The sequence below is a fragment of the Tenrec ecaudatus genome, chromosome 1 (assembly GCF_050624435.1).
Source record: "Tenrec ecaudatus isolate mTenEca1 chromosome 1, mTenEca1.hap1, whole genome shotgun sequence".
Lineage (NCBI taxonomy): Eukaryota > Metazoa > Chordata > Mammalia > Afrosoricida > Tenrecidae > Tenrec > Tenrec ecaudatus.
The window spans coordinates 320070-342774 of NC_134530.1; the positions used below are offsets into that span (position 1 = coordinate 320070).

A 22705-nucleotide genomic window follows, 5' to 3' on the forward strand; every position below is an offset into this window, starting at 1 on the left:
CACCGGCCCCGCCCCGCAACCCGCCGCACTGCGTCTGCTCATTGGTTCGTTTGGACTCGGGCGGGCGCCTGAGCGAGGATTGGTTCCCTCTTGGCCGTGCCCCGTGGGCTAATTAGGCTTTCTCATTGGCTCGTGGGTGCGCCCGTCTCCGGGAGGGGGCGGGATGAGCGCCTGGAGGCGAGGCCGGGGCGTTGACCTCCAAGGGGTTCGGCCTTACTTAGGGATCGGGACGCGAGCGCCAACTGCCACCTCGCAGGGCACGCGCAGTGGGCATGCCTCTCTAGGGTCGCGATTGCGGCTCGGGGAGTGGGGAGAGGGGGCGGGCCCTCGGGGGCGCTTTCGCTGAGCCCCTCCCCAACGCCACCTTGGGAACGAGGTCAAGGGTCAAAAAGTAGCTCAGAGTGGACAGTTCATAGCAAAAGTTGACAAAGTATTTAAAACAGCTGTTTCCGCACCAACCTTTATTTCCCACCTTTCTGCTCCTGAAAGCAAACGCTCCCGGCGACCCCGTTGTGTCAGAGCCAAGCTGAGTGTGGAGGGAAGGCAGTCCCTGGCTAGCTTTCCCCTCGAGAGAGTGCCGGGTCCTGAGTGGACTTGAACCTGTTACCACCTCCTGGGTCCCTGCTGCTCCTCAGTGCTGGGTGAGTATTAAGTAGCTCAGGCTTCCAGCAAGCGGACACTCGCTAAACAAACACAATCTAGGCACAGACTGCCTCAGCACACACGCGCGCAGAATTCCCCAGAATGGAGTGCAGACCACCCATGGAAACAACCTGGAACAGAGACAGGCTGGCTCCCTCAAGAGGCCTGCAGCCAGGAGAGGGGCCCACCCGCTTCCCTTGCCCCCTGGGGTTCCCAGGTCAGCGGCAGGCCAGCACACAGGGCGGCTTTCTCAAAACCGGAAGTGGGGAATCTAGGTGTGGGCGGGGGAAGCCCTCTATCTGGCCTAAGGCAGGATCTGCCCCAGCCCTGGCAGCCCAGCTCAGGGCATTTCTGAAGATCCCAGGCTCTCACCCTTTCTGATTGGAGGGACAGTAGAACTGCCCCTGTGGGTTTCCATGCTGTCCATCTCTATGGGAGCAGACAGCCTCATCTTCCTCTGAGGAGTGGCTGGGGGTTCAAACTGCTGACCTGGTTAGCAGCCCTGTGAGTAACCCATGGGGGCCCCAAGAGCCCTTTGCAGGTTCTAGGTCAGTGAAAAAGTTTTTTAAAAAAAAGGTTTGCCCTCCCTCCAAACTCCCTGCTGTCTCATGCCTGCCCTGGATGACTAACCGTGAAAGAGTCAATGTCTGAAGGCACACAGAGGGAAGGTGTCAGAAAGGCGTGGCCACTCCCATCCCCCCAGTACAGGTGTAGTCTGTAACAGAGGATCAGCATAAGTCAGACTCTACTCCCGGAAACTGTTTCAGTGTGTGTCTGTGTGTGGGGAGGGGGGTTTAGAGTGTGTACGTAGGGGGGGTTTGGAGTATGTATGTGTGAGTGTGTGACATGTTTAGAGTGTGTTGTATGATTTGGAGTGTGTGTGTGTGTGTGTGTGTGTGATTTGGTGTATATGTGTGAGTGTGTCTTGGAGTGTGTGTGTGACTAGTGTTTAGAGTGTTATGTCATTTGGAGTGTGTGTATGTGTATGAGGTTTGGCATATGTGTGTGTGATTTTAGAGTGTAAGGGGGGTTGGAGCATGTGTGTGGTTTGGAGTATATGCATTTAGGAGGTTTAGAGTGTGTGTGTAGTATTTAGAGTGTGTTATGTGATTTGGAGTGTGCGTGTGTACGTGTGAGAGGTTTGGCGGGAGTGTGTGAGGTTTGTTGTCTGTGTGAGAGGTTTGGCGTGAGTGTCTGTGTAAGAGGTTTGGTGTGAGTGTGTGTGAGAGAGAGGTTTGGCATGAGTGCGTGTGAGCATCTTCCCAAGTTTGCTTTCCATTTGAGTCAGAAGGGAGTGGGCACACCCTTCTGTGGTAGGAGCTCAGTGGGCAGGTCCTCTAGTGGACTGACCTCTCTGTGAAGCACTTCTGGGCACAGGGAAGGGCTTATATGAAGCCTATCTGCTGGCAAACACCCTCCTGCCCGTTATCAAGGCCAGCTCACGATGGCCCCATGTGACCAAGGGGAGCTGCCACCCCTGGGTCTTCTCGGCTGCCACCTTCACTGAGGGAGCAGGTCACTGTGCCTGAGGAGGGTTTGAACTGCTGACCTTGCGGTTGTGCCCCAGGCTAGGCCCCTCTCCCCACGACACCAAGGCTTAGAAGGGGAACTCGGGGAGCCATTGGACACATGAGGGTCTAAGCTAGCGGTTCTCAACCTGTGGGTCACGACCCCTTTGGGGATTGAATGACCCTTTCACAGGGGTCGCCCGATTCATAACAGTAGCAAAATGACAGTGATGAAGTAGCAACGAAAATCATGTTATGGTTGGGGTGGAGGGCCCCCACCACATGAGGAGCTGTGTGAGAGGGCCGTGGCATGGGGAAGATTGAGAACCACTGGTCTCCTCCGCTGTGAAGCGTGATGTGGCCCCAGGGGCAGCGGGAAAGCTGTGGAGGGGCTGTGCTTGTGGTCGTGGTTTGTCTTCTTTGACCTCACAAGGTAGTCCTCCTGCAGGTCCACCCATTGGCCCATCAGGTCACCTTCCTGGGGCTGCCCAGGAGGGCTGTTCGACCAGCAGGGGTTCAGAGGAAGAGCCCCCACCTTCCATGCAGGGGGTCTCAGTTGGACGCCAGCCATGTATCTCGGGTTCTGCCACCAGAGGCCTGTGAACAGGTTTCAGGTTTCGGCAGAGCCGTAGTCCTGAGAGCCTCGGTGGCATAGAGGCTTTGTATCTGGCTGCTCATCCCAGGGTCAGCAATTCAAAACTCCCAGTCACTCTGAGGCAGAAAGATGAGTTTGCCAGCTCCCATTAAGATGAGAATGCTCCATCAGGCCCCTGGAGTGGGCACTGCCCAACAGCAGTGGGTTGAGGTTTCATTTGGGGCGTGGACTTCAGTGGCTGGGGGTCTGCCATGGGCCACAGTCCCATCTTAGAGTGCTTTGTACCTTGCCAGGATGAGGCACAATTAGCGTGGGGCAGGACTCCTGTCTCACCCTGAGGGCCCACGACGGTGTGGTCTGCATCCCAGGACAGAGAGGCATCCCTGTCCAAGCTCGCTCTTTCACTGGGCCCTGGCCTCGAAGAGCTCCAGTTCTGGGACCAGCCAGCAGCCTGTCCTCTGACCTGTGGGTCTGCCTGCCCTGAGGAGAGGGCTCCACCCTGAGGCCTGGCTCCTGGTTTTGGGGCTTGCCCATCTCCACCACCAGGCGATCCATTTCCTTGGTGACTTGAGAGCCAACTGAGCCAGTGCACCAAGTGTGGGAACCTGAATACAGGAGGTGGGTGGTGGTGCTGTGTGAGGGCCACAGCTCAGGCTCAGGCACTAGGCTGACTGCCAGCCTCCAGGGCGGTGGTTTCTGCCACTTTTCCTGCTGGGTTCCCTTGGGCAGGCCTCGGCCCCTCTCCTGCTGCTGGGTCATAGCGAGCCTCACACTCCAGAGCCTGGCACAAAGCCAGGGTCTGTACAAATCTACCACCTGGTCCTCAGTGTCCATGTCTATAAGACGAATCAGCCTCCACGGCCCAGACTTCCCTGCTGTGTGGGCTGGGGAGCCTACCACAAACCTCCGTCTTCTCCTGCTGCTTCTGCTGCCCTTGAGCCCCACCCCGACCCCACGAAGCCTCTCCCCCTGGCAGCCTGTTCACCCTTCAAGCCTCTCCATGCCATGCTGCAAATACTCAGTAACCCTGTGGTCAACCGAGCCTGGCCCCAGGGGGCAGCAGCTGTCCAGGGCAGGAGGCTGGACAACCACAGCTGAAGAAATCGATGGGGACCATTGCCAAAGGACCAGGGTGGAGGAGGAGTCGGACCAGGGGGAAGGGTGGGTCCTTATAGGAAATGGGCAGGGAGGTCTGGCGCAGGTGAGCTTGGACATGACCTTCAAGAACTCCTCTGAGGTGACCAGTGTGCCCCGATTCACATCCCCGGAGTGTGGAAGTTGAGAGGATGTCATAGTGGGCGGGGCAGGCCAGAGAAGATCAAAGCGAGCGTGATGGTGGGGTGAGAGAGAGAGAGAGAGAGAATATGAGCATGCCAGCTCCAGTGGGGCGTGGCTGCTCGCTCCGTGGGTGGATCACTGTCCTCACCTCTGAAGGGCACCAGGCTGGACAGCGTCCAAGGCCTGTGGGTTCCTGCTTCCAGCCATCTGTAGGACAGTCGGAATTCCTCACCAGTACCAAGCCCAGAGGCTGCAGTTCTTCACAGTCTTCCGTATTCATATCCCAGCTTGCCCGCCCTTGAAAGCATCTTGGCTTGGGTGAGGCCACCTTCTCGGCCTCACAGTGGAGTCTGGAGGAGGAGGGTTACTCAGAGGCCCCGGGCCAGGTTTCTCAGGCAGCCAACACCGGGCCTGACAGGAAAGGTGGTGGGTGCAGTCCAGTGGCTCTGACCCGTGGCAGCCCCGTTTTGTTAAACTGGGCTCCCTAGACAGGGACAGCCAAGGACATCTAGCTCTCCCCCAAACTCCCTTCCTTGGGGTCAAGCATGTTGACTCACAGCGGGTCTTTGAGACGGTTTACCTAAAGCCCAGTCTTTCTGCCCCTGAGCTGTTGGTGCTTTTGAACTGCTGACCCTGCAGCCCAGCCGGTCACCTTTACACCACCACGGCTCCTGACTTATACAGCGAGAGAATCTCATATCAAGAAAATAACTCAGCCAGTGGAAAAAGCTAGTATGTCCAGGCTGGTTTCAACCTGCAGGTCCGATGTAAAGCTATGGACTTCTACTGACTTAAGTAGTTTGGGGGCTGATGAGCCTGTATAATCGGTGAGCACACCACACATTGCAGAGAGGAATAAATTCTAGGTCAGCAGGTCAGGCTGCTAATGGCTCTTACGATCAGCAGGCATGAAGGCAGCCTGTCTGCTCAGGTCCAGAGAACCACAGGTGCATGCACCAGATGCAAGACCCAGGCCCAGCAAAGGGCAAAGCAAGCTTCTCTACGCTGTCCGTTTAGGTGGGAAGGAAGCTACAGATCCAAGGAAAGTTTCAATCACATGAGACTGTGATCTGCATAAGGGAGTCAACCCCACTCCAGTCCCCTCTCTGCTGCCTGGCCCTTTCCAGCAGATTCCATCTGGAGCTGAAGGCCTTGTGTCGGGTCGCATGGGGGAGGGGGGCCTTCATGGTAAATCCACCCAGCATCCTGGCCCAGCCAGCCAAGTGCACACACAGTGTCACTCTTCATGACTGGCTGCGGATAGGACCGTGTGGTCTCAGGAGGCTTGCTGGCTGGTTTCCAAAACTTTGTTGCCAAGTTTTCCTCCTAGTCCATCTCACTCGACGCAGTACAAATAATTTCTTTTCAGGAGATCAGCGCCAGCTGGTCCCTGTGAGGCAGAGGTCAGAGAGGTCCCAAACGTCTGACTTTCCCCAAAGGCGGTGCTCCCCTCCCCCCAACCATCTCTGATGGCAGCTCCTTGCCCTGGCAGCATATGAACAAACAGATTAGCTAATCATGGGAAGGAGGGGAATAAGTTCACTTTGAGCATTGCACTCTTTTTTTTAACAGTTTTATTGGCATATAATTCACACATCATGTAATTCAATAGTTCAGTCATCTCCAGAAGATCTGTACAATCATCACCATAATCAGTTTGAGAACATTTTCTTCTGTCTGGTATTCATTGTTTTCACCTCCCCACATCCCCCCAACCCCTTCCATCATATCCCGAGTCCAGTTACTGTATAAGATTTACCTGTCCTGGATTGCATATGCAGATAAACATTTCAAACAAACAAAAGTAGTAAGTAAATAAATAATAAAACAAGCACCCTAACAACAACAACAAAGGACAATAGATAAAAACCTCAATCAAAGCGAGAGAAGGTATTAAAAACTGGAACAAATGTACAATGGCTCACAGGGAGATCAAACGATAAGGAGTTGTTAGGCGCGTCTGGTCTGCAGTGATCCACTTTCCAGGCTACTCACACCGTTAGTCCATGATGGGAGCAGAGTCACCTCTGGCTTAATGTATATGAATTTCTCCTTTACTTTTTTTTTTAATTTTAACAATTTATTGGGGCTCATACAATTCTTTTCACAGTTCATACATATACATACATCAATTGTATAAAGCACATCTGTACAGTCTTTGCCCTAATCATTTTTTTCTCTTTTCTTCTTTTACATTTTATTAGGGACTCATACAACTCTTACCACAATCCATACATATACATACATCAATTGTATAAAGCACATCCATACATTCCCTGCCCCAATCATTCTCAAGGCATTTGCTCTCCACTTAAGCCCCTTGCATCAGGTCCTCTTTTTTTTCCCCTCCTCCCTCTCCCTTCCCCCCTCCCTCATATGCCCTTGGTAATTTATACATCGTTGTTTTGTCATATCTTGCCCTATCCGGAGACTTTTTTTTTAACTGAAACAACTTTATAATGAGTCAAAAGGGAGATCAAATGATAGATACAACATTGTAACTTAGCTAAATCCAACTAAGCTAATTGAACTTACTATTTGATAACAGGATTCTCCACACTTCTTCCCGTATGGTCAGCGCAACGTCCCCAGAGGCTCCAGCCACGTGTGAACCCTGCAAATGGATTTGGACTCTGGACACCTTTCCCTGCATCAGATTTGGATTTTATTCTTTCCAACCCTGCGATCACACAGGCTGATGTGCAACTTCCGCGTGGACTCAGTTGATGCCCCAGCAGCATGCTCTGTTAAAATTTGACACTGTGGAGTCAAACTGACCGCTCCAAGAACCAAACTCCCCACCGTCAAGTCCATGCTGACACAACAGTGACCCTACAGGACAGGGTAGAACTGCCCCCCATGGGTTTCTGAGACTGTTAATAGTTTACGGAACTCAAAGCCTCATCTTTCTTCCGAGGGGTGGCTGGTGGTTTTGAACTGCTGACCTTGTGGTTAATAGCCCAAGATAGAGCCACTGCACCACCACGGCTCCTAAGGGGACTGCAGGACTCACATTGAGGGAGGAGCCTTAGGGAGCAGTGCCTCGAAGCTCATGGGGGCAGGAACCCCTGGAAAAGGAAGTGGGCTGGGCACCATGTGAAGAACTGTCCCTGAATTTCCCGAGTGGGAAAGACTGCTTTGCCTTATGGTTTGGTGGACTTGCTCTGAAACAAAAGAAATAAAATGGAGAGAAATAAGTGAAATAGAATGCATTTGTCAAAAGATAAGTCGGGTCCTCAATACTTGGGAATGTAACTTATTTAGACCCAGATGTAATTGAGAGGTCGGGGAGCCGACCTCGGCTTTGCAGACATAATTCTGTATATTGGCATGAGTTCAAACGGGAGCATGTTGAGCCCTGATCCTATAGGATGGGGTGGTGGCTGTCAGTCGGTCCTGGCTCGCAGCACCCTGATGTACAACGGAAGGAAACACGCACAATGGTTCCTAAACTTGAGCCCACTGTGGTAGCAACTGTGTGAATACAAGAAGGTCCTCTTTTCGGCTGCTCCTCCAACATGTCCAAAGTACAGTAGATGAAGTCTCACCACGTGGGGTGGGACCATGCAAATAGGTGTATGGAGCTCCTAGAGGTGATTTTGCCACACCCAGCAGTGGCAAAAGGCAACTTACGGTCCCCGAGGGGGAAGAGCCAGGAGTGACATGGCCTCACCCTCTGGACCGGAGATCCCTCGTGGACCCCTCTGCATGAGGACACAGTTGTGACAGTGGAGGTGGGTAGATGGAGTATGTCAGCCAAGGGAGTGGGTGGTGGGGGAGGCTTCCCAGTCAGTGGTCAGTGGAGTGAGAAGGCTGAGCCGTTGCAGTGGCATGCTCTGTGCGGGAGGTGGGCGGGGTGGGATGAGGGGGGGGTGTTGCAGCGCAAGGACCTTCTTGTTACTTGTCTGGGACCCTGATGTGCTCAGCCTCTGAGCTAGAGCTTAGTGCCTTCAGCCTCATTAGGGACTTAGTGGGTCCCTTTGAGCACTTCATGGCAGAATGAAAAGAGATTTCTGGGTAACATTTGCCCGGACAGAGCAGAAGCCAAAAGGCTCTGTGACCGCGAGGCTGAGGGTCAGAGGGCTGTGCGCTTGGGCACCAATAGTCTACCCCTGAGCCATTTCTGATCCTGAACTTTAACGGCCACTTCTCTAGCATGCCCTGACTGTGCGTTCTGTGTGGTCCTTGCCGGGGCTCAGCCTAAGCATAAGAAGCTCTAGAGAGCCCCTGGTGCAGTAGTGGTTACAAGTTAGACTCCGGCCCACAGGTCAGCAATTTGAAACCACCAGCCACCGTGAGGGAGTAAACAGAACACACTCTTATTCCTGTAAAGACAAAGTCTCAGAAGCCCACAGGGCCAGTTCTACTCCACCTTTACAGGGTCAGAATCAACTCTGTGGGAGTGAGCATATGGAAACCCAGTGGTGTAAAGGGTCACAGCTGGAAACCTGCCCAACCCCCACTGGAGAAAGATGAGACTTTTTGCTCCCATGGAGATTCAGAGCAGGGGTGAGAAGCTTTTTTTTTTTTTTTTTTGCCAAGACCATTTGGATAATTATGGCATTATTCCCGGGCCACACCGGTCAAACACTTGATTAACTCACTTGTGGGTTGCTAACCACAAAGTCAGCTGTTCAAAACAACCGGCTGCTCTTCGGGAGAGAGATGAGACACACTTTCCATAATGAGTTACAGTCTCAAAAATCTCCAGGGGCAGTTCCACTCTGCCCTCCGTTGTCCGTTGTGTTGTTAGGTGCCATCAGTTCCACTCTGACCCTACACACAGCAGAAGGAAAGCCAGTCCGGTCCCTCGCCACCTCACAATGTGCCTGAGCCCATGATTGCAGCCCTCCATCTCCCAGAGGGTCTTCATCTTATTCGCTGTCCCTCCACTTTACCAAGCATGATGTCCTTCTAGAGGGTTATGCTATGAATTGGAATCAACTCAATGGCAGCGAGTGTGTGTGTGTGTGATATGTATATCCTATACATTATCAAACCCTGCATGAGACAGAAGGCTGGTGTTAGAACTGGTTAAAAACTAAAATGGTCAGAGGGTGGAGGCCTGGGGGCCCTCTCCTGCTAGGAATCAGCCCTGGGCTGTGGCTGTGCAATCCTTTCTCTGTGCAGGGATCCCTGGTGACCTAGTGGTTATACATGGGCCACCAGCAGCTCCAAGGGAGAAAGGCTGGGGACTCGACTCTCTGAAACAGCTACTGTGTCAGGATCCCACAGGGGGATCGCTAAGAGTCAAGACTGACTTGATGGCAGTGAGCTTGGTTTGGGGTTCCCCCGCCTTTGTAGAGCCCAGGTGGCATAGTGGTTACACATTGAACTGCAAACTGAAAGGTCAGTCGTTCTAAATCACCAGCGGCTCTGTGGGAGAAAGATAGGCTTTCTACTCCCATAGAGAGTTATAGTCTCAGAAGCCCACAGGAGCTGATCTATGCTGTCCTATTGGGGTGCTGTGAGTACGCATCCACTCAGTGGCAGTGAGTCTTTTTTTCCCTTTGTGAGAATGGGCCCTGGTGAGGTACAGCATCTGAAACCCATAAGGGCAGCTCCCTCCTGTCTCATTGGGTTACTGAGTGGCCATTGGCTTGATTTTTTCCTTTGTGAGTGAGAAGCAGTCAGAAACGGCCCCCAGTTTTACACAGTAACAGCACATTGACTATAGGGTGAAATGCTACCCTTCTGGTATTTTAGCTTGCTGTGATCTGAATTGTGTAGCCCTCCAAAATGCATGTGATAAATCCTAGCCTTTCTGCTCCCGTCAAGATGGATAGCCTTGGAACCTCACATGGGTCAGACAACGGGGAGGGTCTGAGGGGCTGGTTCCAATCCCAACAATGTGGACAGCTGCCCCGTCCCCCAGAATTCACTGCAGAGGACAGCACTGAAGCTGCAGCTCAAGGAGAGGGACATGTCTGATCAGCATGTACCAGAGCAAATGAAGGGGGAGGAAGAGAGAGTGGAGCACATCCTGACCCACCAGGTGTTGACAATGATACTCCCGCTCAGAGCAGCCAATCCACAGAGAAGACCATATGGACAGTCCCACATCCCTTACTGACCCATAGCCCTACAGGGGACAACACTGGAGACACAGTGTGGGAATTGCTCCTGATCTGATCCCACCACACCAAGGCAAAACATTAAGGGCGTGCAACAGAACAGCAAGGGGAACAGAGCAAGAAAGTCCCCAGGAATACCAAAAAGACTTTGGGGCCAGGGCTTGGCACCCCATCAGACTGGACCAGAAAACACTCCTAAAGGCCAACAAACAGTCCTTGAACTAACTACAAGCTTTTCTTTTTTGTAGTTGTTGTGTTGTGGGGTTTTTTTTTGTCATTGTGGTTGTTTTGTTTTCTTTTGTTGCTTGTTTTTTCTCTGTCTTGTTTTTGTGCATGTAATTATCTCTGCAGGTCTGTCTAAATAAGATAGGCTGGATGAACAATCTGGAGGAGAAAACAACAGGACCAACAGTTCTGGGGGAACATGGGAGAGGGAGAAGTGGGGGGAAAGGAAGTGGTATTAACAAACCCAGGGACAAGGGAACAACAAGGGATCCAAATCGGTGGTGAGGAGGTTGTAGGAAGCCTGGTAGGGTGTGATCAGGGGTGGTGTAACCGAGAGGAATTACTGTAACAAATGAAGGCTGAGCACAATAGTAGGACAAGAGGAAAGTAATAGGAAATAGAGGAAAGAGCTAGGAGGCAAAGGACATTTATAGAGATCTAAATAAAGACATGTACATATGTTAATATATTTGAGGATGGAGAAATAGATTTATATGTATATATCTATAAGTGTAGTATTAAGATAGCAGATGGTCATTGGAGCTCCACTCAAGTACTCCCTCAATGCAAGAATACTTTCTTCTATTAAACTGGCATTCTATGATGCTCACCTTCCTGACACGATTGCTGACAACAAAGTGCGTGCATAAGCAAATGTGGTGAAGAAAGCTGATGGTGCCTGGCTATCAAAAGAGCTATCAAAAGGTATAGTGTCTGGGGTCTTAAAGGCTTGAAGGTAAACAAGTGGCCATCTAGCTCAGAAGCAACAAAGCCCACATGGAACAAGCACACCAGCCTGTGTGATCACAATGTGTCGAGGGGATCAAGTATCAGGCATCAAAGAACCAAAACTCATATCATTGTGAATGAGGGGGAGTTCGGAGTGGGGACCCAAAGCCCACGTGTAGGCAACTGGAAATCCCCTTAAGGAAGGGTTTCAGGGAGGAGATGAGCCAGTCTGGGTGCAGTGTAGCAACGATGAAACATACAACTTTCCTCTAGTTCCTAAATGCTTCCTCCCCACCCACTATCATGATCCCATTTCTACCTTACAAATCTGGCTAGACCAGAGGATGTACACTGGTACTGACAGGAACTGAAACACAGGGAATCCAGGGAGGATGATCCCTTCAGGACCAGTGGTGAGAGTGGCGATACCGGGAGGGTGGGGTAGAGAGGAGGAACCGATTACAAAGATCTACATATAACCTACTAGCTGGGGGATGGACAACAGAAAAGTGGGTGAAGGGAGACGTTGGACAGTGTAAAATATGACAAAATAATAACTTAAAAGTTATCAAGGGTTTTTGAGTGAGGGGGGATGGGAAGGGAGGGGGAAAATGAGGAGCTGATGCCAGGGGCTTACACGGAGAGCAAATGTTTTGAGAATAAGGGTAACGAATGTACAAATGTGCTTTATACAATTGATGTATATATGGATTGTGATGAGTTGCATAAGCCCCCAGTAAAATGACTTAAACAAAAGAAGATGGGGAGGGAGGGAAGCTTGGTGTGATGGCTGTGGGGAATGGGCTTTCTGTTATGGGATGAATCTTTCTTCAGCCTCTTACAGAAAATATAGGTGATTAAGGAAACAGAGAAGGGGAGAGGCCAAACCACACGTAAAAACCACCCCACCCTCCTTCCAGGGTCCACAGAGAGAGCGAATAAGAGACAGAGAATGAGAGCCACAGAGAAGAGGCCTCCTAAACTGTCAAAATCCCACTTGTGGCCTTTCTGCTATCGCAACCGAAAACCAGCCACAAGTCCAGCGCCAAGCAAGATTGAGGGGGGCCCCCCAGGTGACTGTAGGCGGGGCCTGTGCCCAGGAGAACAGAACGCACACGTGCCCCCCCAAAGCAGCTCCCGCACCGGCCGGAAATGACCCTCTGTGCGTCCCATAGGGGCGAACGCCATCGGGGGCGGGGCCGGGGTGGCGAGAGTCAGACTCTCCGAGGTGGGCTTCAGGCCGGGGCAGGGGCGAAGATTCTCCCCGGGGACGCCATTCCCTCCCCCGCTGCGAAGTGGGGACGCGGACGCCGGCGACCCCATAGCCACGCGCTCCCTGAGCTGATTCCCACCCGGAGGGCCTCTGGGGGCTCCGAAGATGCGTGGTTACACTGGGGCGACGGGTCACCCGCTGTCCCCCTCCGGCCACCAGGGGGCGGGCGCGCATCGCGGGCCAAGCTGGGGCGAGAGCGCGCCTGCGTGTGTGCGTGCGTGTGTGAGTGTGTGTGTGTGTGTGAGAATGTGTGTGGTAATTAGTGTGTGAGAATGTGTGCGAGAGGATGTGCATGAGAATGTGAGAGCGTGTGAGAACTGTGTGGGTGTGATCATGTGTGAGGGAGAGAATGCGTGTGGGTGTGAGAAATAGCGTGCGGGTGTATGTGAGAGAATGTGAAAGTAGGTGTGAGGTGAAAACTACGTGAACGTGCGAGCATGTGAGGAAGAATGTTCACGTGCTGCCCACAGAAAGCTCGTGACAGCGTGTGTTCGCACATGTGCGTGTTCGAGTGAGCGCGCATGCATGTGGCCAGGAACTGTGTGAGGAGATGCTGTGAGAAACCGGCAAAGGAGCGTGAGAAAGGGAGTCTGAGGCAGTCCGTGCACGTGAGTGTGGGAACGCATGCGATGGTGTGCATGTACGAGAACGTGTGTGGGTGAGTGTGAGAGAGGAGCGGGAGTCTGGCTGTGCATAAGTGTGTGAGAGTGAGAGAAAGTGTGCGGGAGAACGCGTCACGCACGCCCTCACAGCACAGGGATGGCCCGGGCCCCACGCATCTGGCCGCCCCGCCCTCGGGCTCATTTTTCTGCGCGGGGCTGTGCGTGCTTGACAGGAGGATGGGGGGCCTGGGAGCAGCGCCCCCACACCCCCGGGGGCCGAGGTGGCAACCGCCACACATGTCTGCTGACCGTGTGCCCCCCCACCCCGCGCCGCACTGCTTTAGACGTGGGTGTCTAGGGCTTTTCTCCCAAAGGATCCAGGACGCTGGGTCGTGTCTGGGAGCGTGTGTGCTGACGGGCCACCAGCTGGGGTTTTATTTTTAAATGAGGTCACCGAGACACATTTGTCACAGGCCGGCGCTGCACACCGCAAAATGCCGTCACAAGCCAGGCTTGTAATCCTCCCATCGGCTCCACCAGTTCTCCCGGGCCCTCTTCGCAGCCCCCTTCCTTCCTTCCTGGCCCTCCCCGACCTTAGACACACCGCCGGCCGCTGCAGGCGCCTTTCTGGAGACTGACGAGACGGAATCCGCCGGACGACGCGCCGGGCTTCTCCCTCTGCAGGGCGTACATCTGCCATCCGTTCCTGTTGCTGGGAGTTGGTGTTTGGTTTGGGCCTCCTTGTTGTCCAGGCACGTCTAGTTTACCCACGTACCACCTGCGAGACGCTCGGGGCGCTTCCACCTGGGGCCTGGATGAACACAGCTGCGTGCTGAGCGTTCGTGGCGGATCTTCGTGCGAAAGTGTGCGCTCATTTCTTTGGGCCCAGCAGTGAGACGGCCGGCTCACGTGACAGTCGCAGAGATACCATGTCAGCCGACGGTTGGCCTGCTTCCCAACGGGCCCGCCCACTGCGTCCTCACTCGCAACAGACAAGCGTTCCCGCTGCTCGGCGGCGCTCTTCTCAATGTATAGGCAACTGGAAATCCCCTTAAGGAAGGGTTGCATGGAGGAGAGGAGCCAGTCTGGCTGCAGTGTAGCAACAATGAAAAATACAACTTTCCTCTAGTTCCTAAATGCTTCCTCCCCCCACCCAACCCCCACTGTCATGGTCTGAATCCTACCTTGCAAGTCTGGCTAGGACAGAGGATGTACAGTGGTATAGATAGGAACTGGAAACACAGGGAATCCAGGGTGGTTGATCCCTTCAGGACCAGTAGTGTGAGTGGCGATACTGGGAGGGTGGAGGAAGGGTAGCTTGGAAAGGGGGAACCGATTCAAGGAGTCTGCATGTGACCTCCTCCCTGGGGGACAGAACAGAGAAGGGGTGAAGGGAGACATCGGGCAGGGCAAGATATGACAAAATAAAAATTTTTTAATTATCAAGTGTTCATAAGGGAGGGCAGAGGGGGAGGGAGGGAAAAAATGAGGAGCTGATGCCAGGGACCTAGGTGGAGAGCAAATGTTTTGAGAATGATGAGGGCAATGAATGTACAAATGTGCTTTACACAATTGATGTATGTATGGATTGGGATAAAAGTTGTAGGAGCCCCTAATAAAATGATTTTTTAAAGATACACATATGTTTAATGTATATCACTAGACAAGGGTTTTTTACACCATTATCAGAAGTTGACCCTAAAACTACTGAGATATTTTTTCCCCTTTGATTTAAATTCAAATTCCATTCCAACAACAAAAAAAGCAACCCAAACAATTAATGCCTAGCTTTAGGCTCCAGATTTCCAGATTAGAAAATGAAAACAGAAGATAAATGATGTCCTTTTTTTCCAGCAAAGTCCATTTTCAGGAAAATGGCCAGAAGCAGAAAGTCCAGGGCTACAGGCTCAGGAACAAGGAGTGACTGCCCCATAAGGCACTTCCAGGTTGATGGCTGTGACAGCAGCCTTTTCTAGAGGAAATTCTGTCCTTAGGCTGGGATCATTACCCAGAAACCCTAACAGCCCTGGATTAAGAACATCTAGAAATTGTTCAGACGGCACACATTTCTGTTTCTTTTAGCTGTGGAGGCTTCTTGGATGCTGCTCTGTGTCACCTGTCATCGTTCCCCCCCTTCTTTTGCTAATCTCCTCTTTTCAAATCAGCAAGTATACATAAAGTGCAAATGAGATCCAAGCCTCCCCTGTCCGTCATGCTCACATCTTGACAGCCAGTGATACCAAAATCGATGAGCAAGGTTGCCTGCAGGTATTTCTGGAGTTAGCAAAAAGTTGGCAAAGATGGTGTCTGAAGGCCAACAAAGACTTGGCGAGAAGACACAAAGTAGCACACGCAAGACAGGGCAAGGATTACGGGAGGCCTTCCAGTAGCAGGGAGAGGTTCTCATCACTGAATTATGAAGCAGGCCACCTCTGGGCCAGCTCTTCAAAGGAGCTCAGGGACTACCGCTAAAATGAGTGATATCAGCAGATTCGGCGCTCCAGTCACTCTTCAGTAAGGGCAGATTCAGCTGTCCTAGTTAAATGCTTGAACTTCTTTTTGGTTTCTGCCCTTTCTTCAGCACCACGGTACCAAACAGTCATAGCATATCTGGTGGCAGGAAGGCTGAACTTCAAGTGGGTTCCGGCGGTCTGACCAGAAGAGGAGTATGTCGAAAATAGGCTCTATGTCAGCTATGAAAGGTTTTCCTTATGAAAATATCCGTAGGATCCCACCTTGCAGCTTAGCATCCCAATTCTTGTTCAGATAGTAGATGCAGGTGATGCAGCGGCCCTCTGTTGGGGCTGTCCCATGGCGAACATAACCTGTTCCATTGGCGGGTAGCAAGCCATCATCATCTTGGACCTCCCCTCGACAGAGACTATTGCCCAGCCGGCATCCGCAGTACAGGACCAGTCTATGAGGGACAGGAAGCTGATGGCCTCGCAGCCTTCCCTCCTCGTTGCCTCAGATTCACGTGATCTGGTCGCTGCTCCGCGCAGAGCGCCCTTGCAGTGCAACTGCTTGACGCACTCCAGGATGCAGTCACCCACCACCTCGCCCAGAAAGTTGTCCAGGTAGCAGAAGTCGACTTGGTGCCGGCAGGGCAAGATGTACTCCAGGGCGATTTTCTCCAGATCCAGCCTCATGATGTGTCCCAGGGGCATCTCGCCCGCAGAGGGAAGGTGGGGGACCCCAGCGTTCAGCCCGGGACGGAGAGACCTAAGCGTGAACGGAGCTTGGGCTCGGGGAGCGGGAGACCCAGTCAATGGCCAGAGGGAGTCATGCGGGGCTCCACGATCCAGGCAGGAATGACCCGGCCAGGAATCGGAGAGATCCCCCCTCCCGCCCCCCCTTCCCCCTCCCTTCATCCCCCCCCCCCCCCCCCCCCCCCCCCGCCCCGCGAGGTGCGAGCCCCACCGCCTGCCGCTGTGGCACTAGGCCACCTTACTTACTCGGTTCCAACTCTCAGTCTAATTATCTAACTCTCACCACTAATTATCAACGCATCTGAATGCATGTTTGATCCATTCCCAACTGCCAAAGCTGGTAAACATCTTCAGTTTCCCCATCTTTGTCATGAGTGCCAGGTATGTAAATCCAAATAATAGTACTTTGAGCTAGTTTTGTTTGTAGGTGTGTGAATCTTACAGGGTAGATCTTGAAACGTTCTTCTGCTTATCATAGATCTATCTGAACTGGAAATAGCCAATATCAGTTCATTTCAACTCATCAATGCCTGTGATGTCCATTTTTACATGTCCCATTTACTTTTTGATGAATTCTACTTTTCCTAGATTCACACATGGCAGATTTCATGTTCTCATGACTCATGGTTGTTTGCACCTGTGTTCTCGGTTAGAATCTCACCACATCAGCAAATGAAGGTCCGAGAGCTTTGCTCCATCAGTGTCACTAAGGCCGATTTTCCTCTGAGTGGATGTCACAAGAGGCTCTGAAACTTGCTCTTGATCATAGAGTAGCTCAAGGAAATGGGCGAACGTATGGCGTGAAAGCGCTGAGTAGAGAAGTTCAAAGGGCAGCTCAATAAGACAAAGTAAAGTGTTCTAATGAAATGTGAAATGACCTGGAGTTAGAAAACCAAGAAGGAAGAACACACTTCGCACATCTTGAACTGAAAGAACTCAAGATAATGTTCAAGCCTCAATCTGCACTATTGATAGACTCTGTAGGCAAAATATTGAATGATCCAGGAAGCATCAAAAAGTGGGACCACTGTACCAAGAAGAACTGGTCAACATTTAGCCATTGCAAGAAGTAGCACATGAGCAAGAACCAATGGTGCTAAAGGAAGACGTTCAAGCCACACTGAAGATATTAGCTAATATCAAGTGTCCAGGAATTGATGTCAGGGTACATAGTAAGAGGCGGCCGCCAGAAATTCAAGCTAGGTTCAGAAAAGGAACAAGGGCTATCATTGCTGCTCTCACATGGATCTGGAGTGAAAGCAGAGAATACCAAAGATACTTACGTGTGTGTGTGTGTGTTTTGACTATGCAAAGGCATTTCATAACAAATTATGTGGAGCATAACAAAGTATGGGCAATCTTGAGAAGAATGGGAATTTAAGAATGCTTCATCATGCTCATGCAGAACTTGTGGATGGATCCAGGGTCAGTGTGCGAACAGAACAAGGGCACACCACATGGTTTACAATCAGGAAAGGTGTACACCAGTGTTGTATCCTCTCACCACACTTGTTCAATCTGTACGCTGAGCAAATCATCAGAGAAGCTGGACTATATGGAGAAGAACACTACAGCAGAATTGGAGGAAGACATTAACAATCCAAGATATGCAGATGACACAACCATGCTTGCTGAAAGTGAGGAGGAATTGAAGCACTTGCTGATGAAGATCAAGGATTGGATCCTTCCATATGGATTACAACCCAGTACCAAGAATAGCAAAATCTTCACAACCGGACCAATAGGTAACATCATGATAAATGGAGAAACGGTTGAAGTCAAAGATTTTTGTCTTACTTGGATACACGAATACTATTCATGGCAACAGCAGTCAGGAGATCAAAAGACGTATTGCATTAGGTAAATCTGTTGCACAGAACCTCTTCAGAGTATTGAAGAGCAAGGATGTTGCTTTGAGGAATAAGATGCAACTGACCCCAGCCATGTGAGAAAGTTGACATTTATTGTGCCAACATGGCCAATAAACACACGTGGAATTAATTGAAGGGCAGAGACATAAATGGCTCTTGCTCTTTGATCATCGGACCAGTGTGCGGCTGCCTTGCTTGTTCTGTGCCTTAATTTGCAAGCTACACTACCTGTGGGACACCTAACCTGTGGACTGTGTTGCTGTCATTTGAAATTCCTTCAAGACCTGCTTTGCCACACCATTGGAATTACATCTCTTGAGCTGGGGCCTGTCGGACCCTGTCATCTGGCTGACTGTTGGTGACCTAGCTGCCTTTCTGTTTGCTGCCTGTGGCTGGATAGCCTGAATTGCTCTTCAGAGGACTACCCGGCAGCCCTCAAGACTTGAAGGACTGCCAGTGTCTCACAGCTGTTTCATGGGAGTGAGTTGCACTGAGCCATTTGTATAGCTTTATAGATTAATTGTTTATTTCTTATGTTATCTATCTATATAAAATTATTAGCATTCTGGTTTTGTTTCTCTAGAGAACCTGTCTTGCTTAAGAGTCTGACCTTGTGGAACAGACTCCAAATGCACCATGAGTTGATATTTTCATCTGTTTGGAAAGCTGACAGACATCCAGAATGAGGTTTGTCATCAACCAATGTTTCACCTTTTTTGAAATGAGAAAACCACTCGTACAGCTGAGTTTTTTCCATAGTACTGTCTTTGTAAGCTGTGTTCAGCATCACAACAGTTTCTGTGTCATTCTTCCTAAACGGGAAACAAAATTTCACAGTCACACGTTGTTATCTTAAATCAACCATCACAAAAAACGAGGTTTGAGAGAAACTACTTGCATGAAAAAATTCACTGTGACCAGAGAGCACTTTCCCAGTCAATGCCACTGGGTGCACTAACTCAGAGTGAGTTGCTCAATACTTGCCTAGTGGGGCGGGGAGGAAGGGGGTAGGGGGGATGCAAAATGCGTACTCTGAAAGGTCCGCCTAGTGGAGCTTATTTCCACTTGGGGGGATAACCCCTCGTACATATATACTTACAACAATTTAGGTGCCATTGACTCAGCTCGGACCCATGGCATCCCTATGCACAACAGGAAAAATCATGCATAGTCATGTGCCATTGTCACCAGTGTTCCTATACCTGAGCCCAGGGATGCATCCATTGGGTGTCAACCCATTTCCTGGAGGAGTTTCCTCTTTTTTGCTGCCCCTCCCCATTACCATGCATGTTGTCCTTCTCCAGGGCCTGGCCTCTCCTGGTACAGGTCTCAAGTATGCAAGATGAAGTCTTACCATCCTTGCTTCAAAGGAGCATTCTGTGTGCACTCCTTCCAAAACAGATGGGTTTACCGGTTTAGCAATCCGAGGTGCTTTTGCTGTTCTTCTCCAGCCCCACAACTCAGATGCATCCGTTCTTCTTCCGTCGCCCGCATTCAGGGTCCAGCATTCGCACTGGGAATACCAGTGGGTCAGTGGCACCTTATTCCTCAAAGCAATGTCCTTGTTCTTCCAGTCCGTTGCAAGAGAGTTCATGCAACCCCTCGTCTGACGCAGTACATCACTTGATCTCCTGGAGCATGCGCGCTGATTGTGGAGCCAGGCAAGAGGAAATCCTCGGCAACTTCAATCTTTTCTTCATTTACCATGATGTTACCTACCGCTCCACTTGTGAAGATGTTGCTTGGTCTTTCTTACATTTAGTCATAATCCACCCTGAGGGCTGCAATCCTTGATCTTCATCAAGTGCTTCAAGTCCCCTTGGCTTTCAGCAAGCAAGGCGGTGTCATCTGCATATTTTCTTTTGTTACAGTGCTTGGGCTAAGCAGGTTGGTACTAAGCCTTTCTCTGGTCCTGATGCAGTTTTTCATAGAGTCTAGCTTCTCTGTGCACCTGACTCAGCCAGGGCATTTTCTTTCTTTCTTTTTAAATCATTTTATTGGGGGCTCGTACAGCTCTTCTCACCATCCATACATCCAGCCATTGTGTCAAGCACATTAGTACATTTGTTTCCCTCATCATTCTCAAAACATTTGCTTTCTACCTGAGCCCTTGGTATCAGCTCCTTATTTTTCCCTCCTTTCCTGCCCCACCTCACGAACCTTTGATAATTTATAAATTATTACTTTGTCACATCTTACACTGTCCGATGTCTCCCTTCACCCACTTTTCTGTTGTCCGTCCTCCTGGGAGGAGGTTATCTGTAGATTCTTGTAATTGGTTCCCCCATTCTACCCCACCTTCCCTCCACCCTGCCAGTAATGTCACTCTCACCATTGGTCCTGAGGGGTTCATCTGTCCTGGATTCCCTGTGTTCCCAGATCCTATCTGTACCAGTGTACATCCTCTGGTTTGGCTGGATTTCTAAGGTAGAATTGGGATCATGATAGTGGCGGGGGGGGGGGGAGGGAGGAAGCATTTAAGAACTAGATGTTTCATCGTTGCTACACTGCACCCTGACTGGCTTGTCTCCTCCTTGAGGCTCTTCTGTAAGGGGATGTCCAGTGATCGACAGATGGGCTTTGAGTCCCTAATCTGCACTCCCTCTCATTCACAATGATATGATGTTTTGTTTTTTGATGTCTGATACCTGATCCCTTTGACACCTTGTGATCACACAGGCTGGTGTCCTTCTTCCAGGTGGACTTTCTTGCTTGTGAGCTAGGTGGCCGCTTGTTTAACTTCAACCCTTTAAGACCCCAGACGCTATATCTTGTAAGAGCCGGGCACCATCAGCTTTTTTCACCACATTTGCTTATGCACACATTTGTCTTCAGCGATCTTGTCTGGAAGGTGAGCATTATGGAATGCCAGTTTAATAGAACAAAGTGTTCTTGCATTGAGGGAGTACTTGAGTGAAGGCCTAGTGTCCATCTGCTACCTTAATACTAAACCTATAAATATATGCACATAGATCTATTTCCCCATCATCATATAGAAATATATTTACATATACACATGGCTGTATTTAAACCTCTATAAATGCCCTTTGCCTCCTAGTTCTTTCCCCTATTTCATTTTACTTTCCTCTTTTCCCACTATCATGCTCAGCCTTCATTTGGGTTTCAGTAATTCCTCTCGGTTACATTGCCCTTGATGAATCCCTACTAGGCCTCTTACACCTTCCTTGTCACTGATTTTGGATCACTTGTTGTTCCCTTGTCCCTGGGCTGGTTAACACCGCCCCTTTCCCACCACCTGCCCTTCTCCTATGTCCCCCCAGAACCATTGGTTGCTCCCATTGTTTTCTCCTTCAGATTACTTATCCAGCCTATCTTATCTAGATAGACCTGCAGAGAGAATGATATGCACACACACAAAAACAAGCCAGAGCAAAACAAAGTGACAAAAGAAAACAAAACAATGACAACAACCAAAAACAATGACCAAAAATAGAGAAGCCTGTAAATAGTTTAAGGTCTGTTTGTTGACCTTTAGGAGTGTTTTCTGGTTGAGTCTGATGGGGTGCCACACCCTGACCCCAAAGTCTATTTTTGGTACTACCTCAGTACTTCCTTGCTTTGCTCCCCTTGTTGTTCTGTTGCATGCCCTTAGTGTTTTGCCTTGGTGTGGTGGGGCCAGATAGGGCATAATTCCCACACAGTGTCTCCAGTGTTGTCCCCTGTAGGGCTATGGGTCAGTGAGGGACGTCATGTCTCATAAAGGGGCTGGCCATATGGTCCTCTCTGTGCATTGGCTGCTCTGAGCAGGGATATCGTCCCCAGGGATTGGTGGACCAGGATGTGCTCCACACTCTCTTCCTCCCCCTTCATTTGCTCCTGTGTGCTCCTATCAGACATGTCCCTCTCCCTGAGCTGTAGCTCTGTCTCTGTAGTGCTGTCCTCTGAAGTAAATTCTTCTGGGGGGAGGGGCGGCTGTCCACATAGTTGGGATTGGGGCCAGCCCCTCAGACCCCTCTACAGGTTCCCTGCTTCATGCCCATATGTTGCATTCACATCTTGAAGCCAGGGTGTTTTCAACCACCAGGGTATGCATGTGAAAGCTGGACACTGACTAAGGAAGCTGAAAGAAGGCTCAATACATTGGATTATGGTGCTGGTGAATGATGCTGAAAGCACCCCCAAAAGCTAAAAGACTAAATAAATCTGTCGTGGAAAAATTACAGCTAGAATATTCCTTAGAGGTAAGGGTGGAGAGGACAGGACAGTAGAGACCAAGCCCCGGAGAAGGAACTCATGCTTGGTAAAGCAGAGGGCCAGAGAAAAAGAGGAAGGTCTTCAGCCAGATAAATTGACACAGTGGCTGCAACGAGGGCCTCAAATATAAGAACAACCGTATTGGCATTGCCGAGCCGGCAGTGTCTTGTGTTGTACACTTTGTCGCTGTGAGACGTTAGAACCGACTTGATGGCACCTCACAACACCACCACCACCACCTAGCTTCTCTGGGTGTGTTGCCTGCCCACAGGGCACATGGGCTAATTTAAGGGGACGGATCTGTGTTGCTTTGGGGCTGGGTACAAAGTGAACCATCTGAGCAGCAGGAACAGAATCTCAGGACCATTCAGAAAGAAGAGTTTCGAGAAGGAGGTATCTGAAATTCCCTCTGGGAGACAAGGTGGTGGCAGCAGCAGAGACCGGGAGACAGGTTCCTTTCCAGCTGCGTGCCTTGAAGTCGGGG

At 50.7% G+C, this 22705-nt stretch overlaps 1 pseudogene; it reads right to left on the minus strand.

Annotated features, from left to right (window-relative positions):
• Positions 1-15430: 15430 nt before the first annotated feature.
• LOC142430211 (prolyl hydroxylase EGLN3 pseudogene) lies at positions 15431-16093 on the minus strand (annotated as a pseudogene).
• Between the last annotated feature and the right edge of the window lie 6612 nt (positions 16094-22705).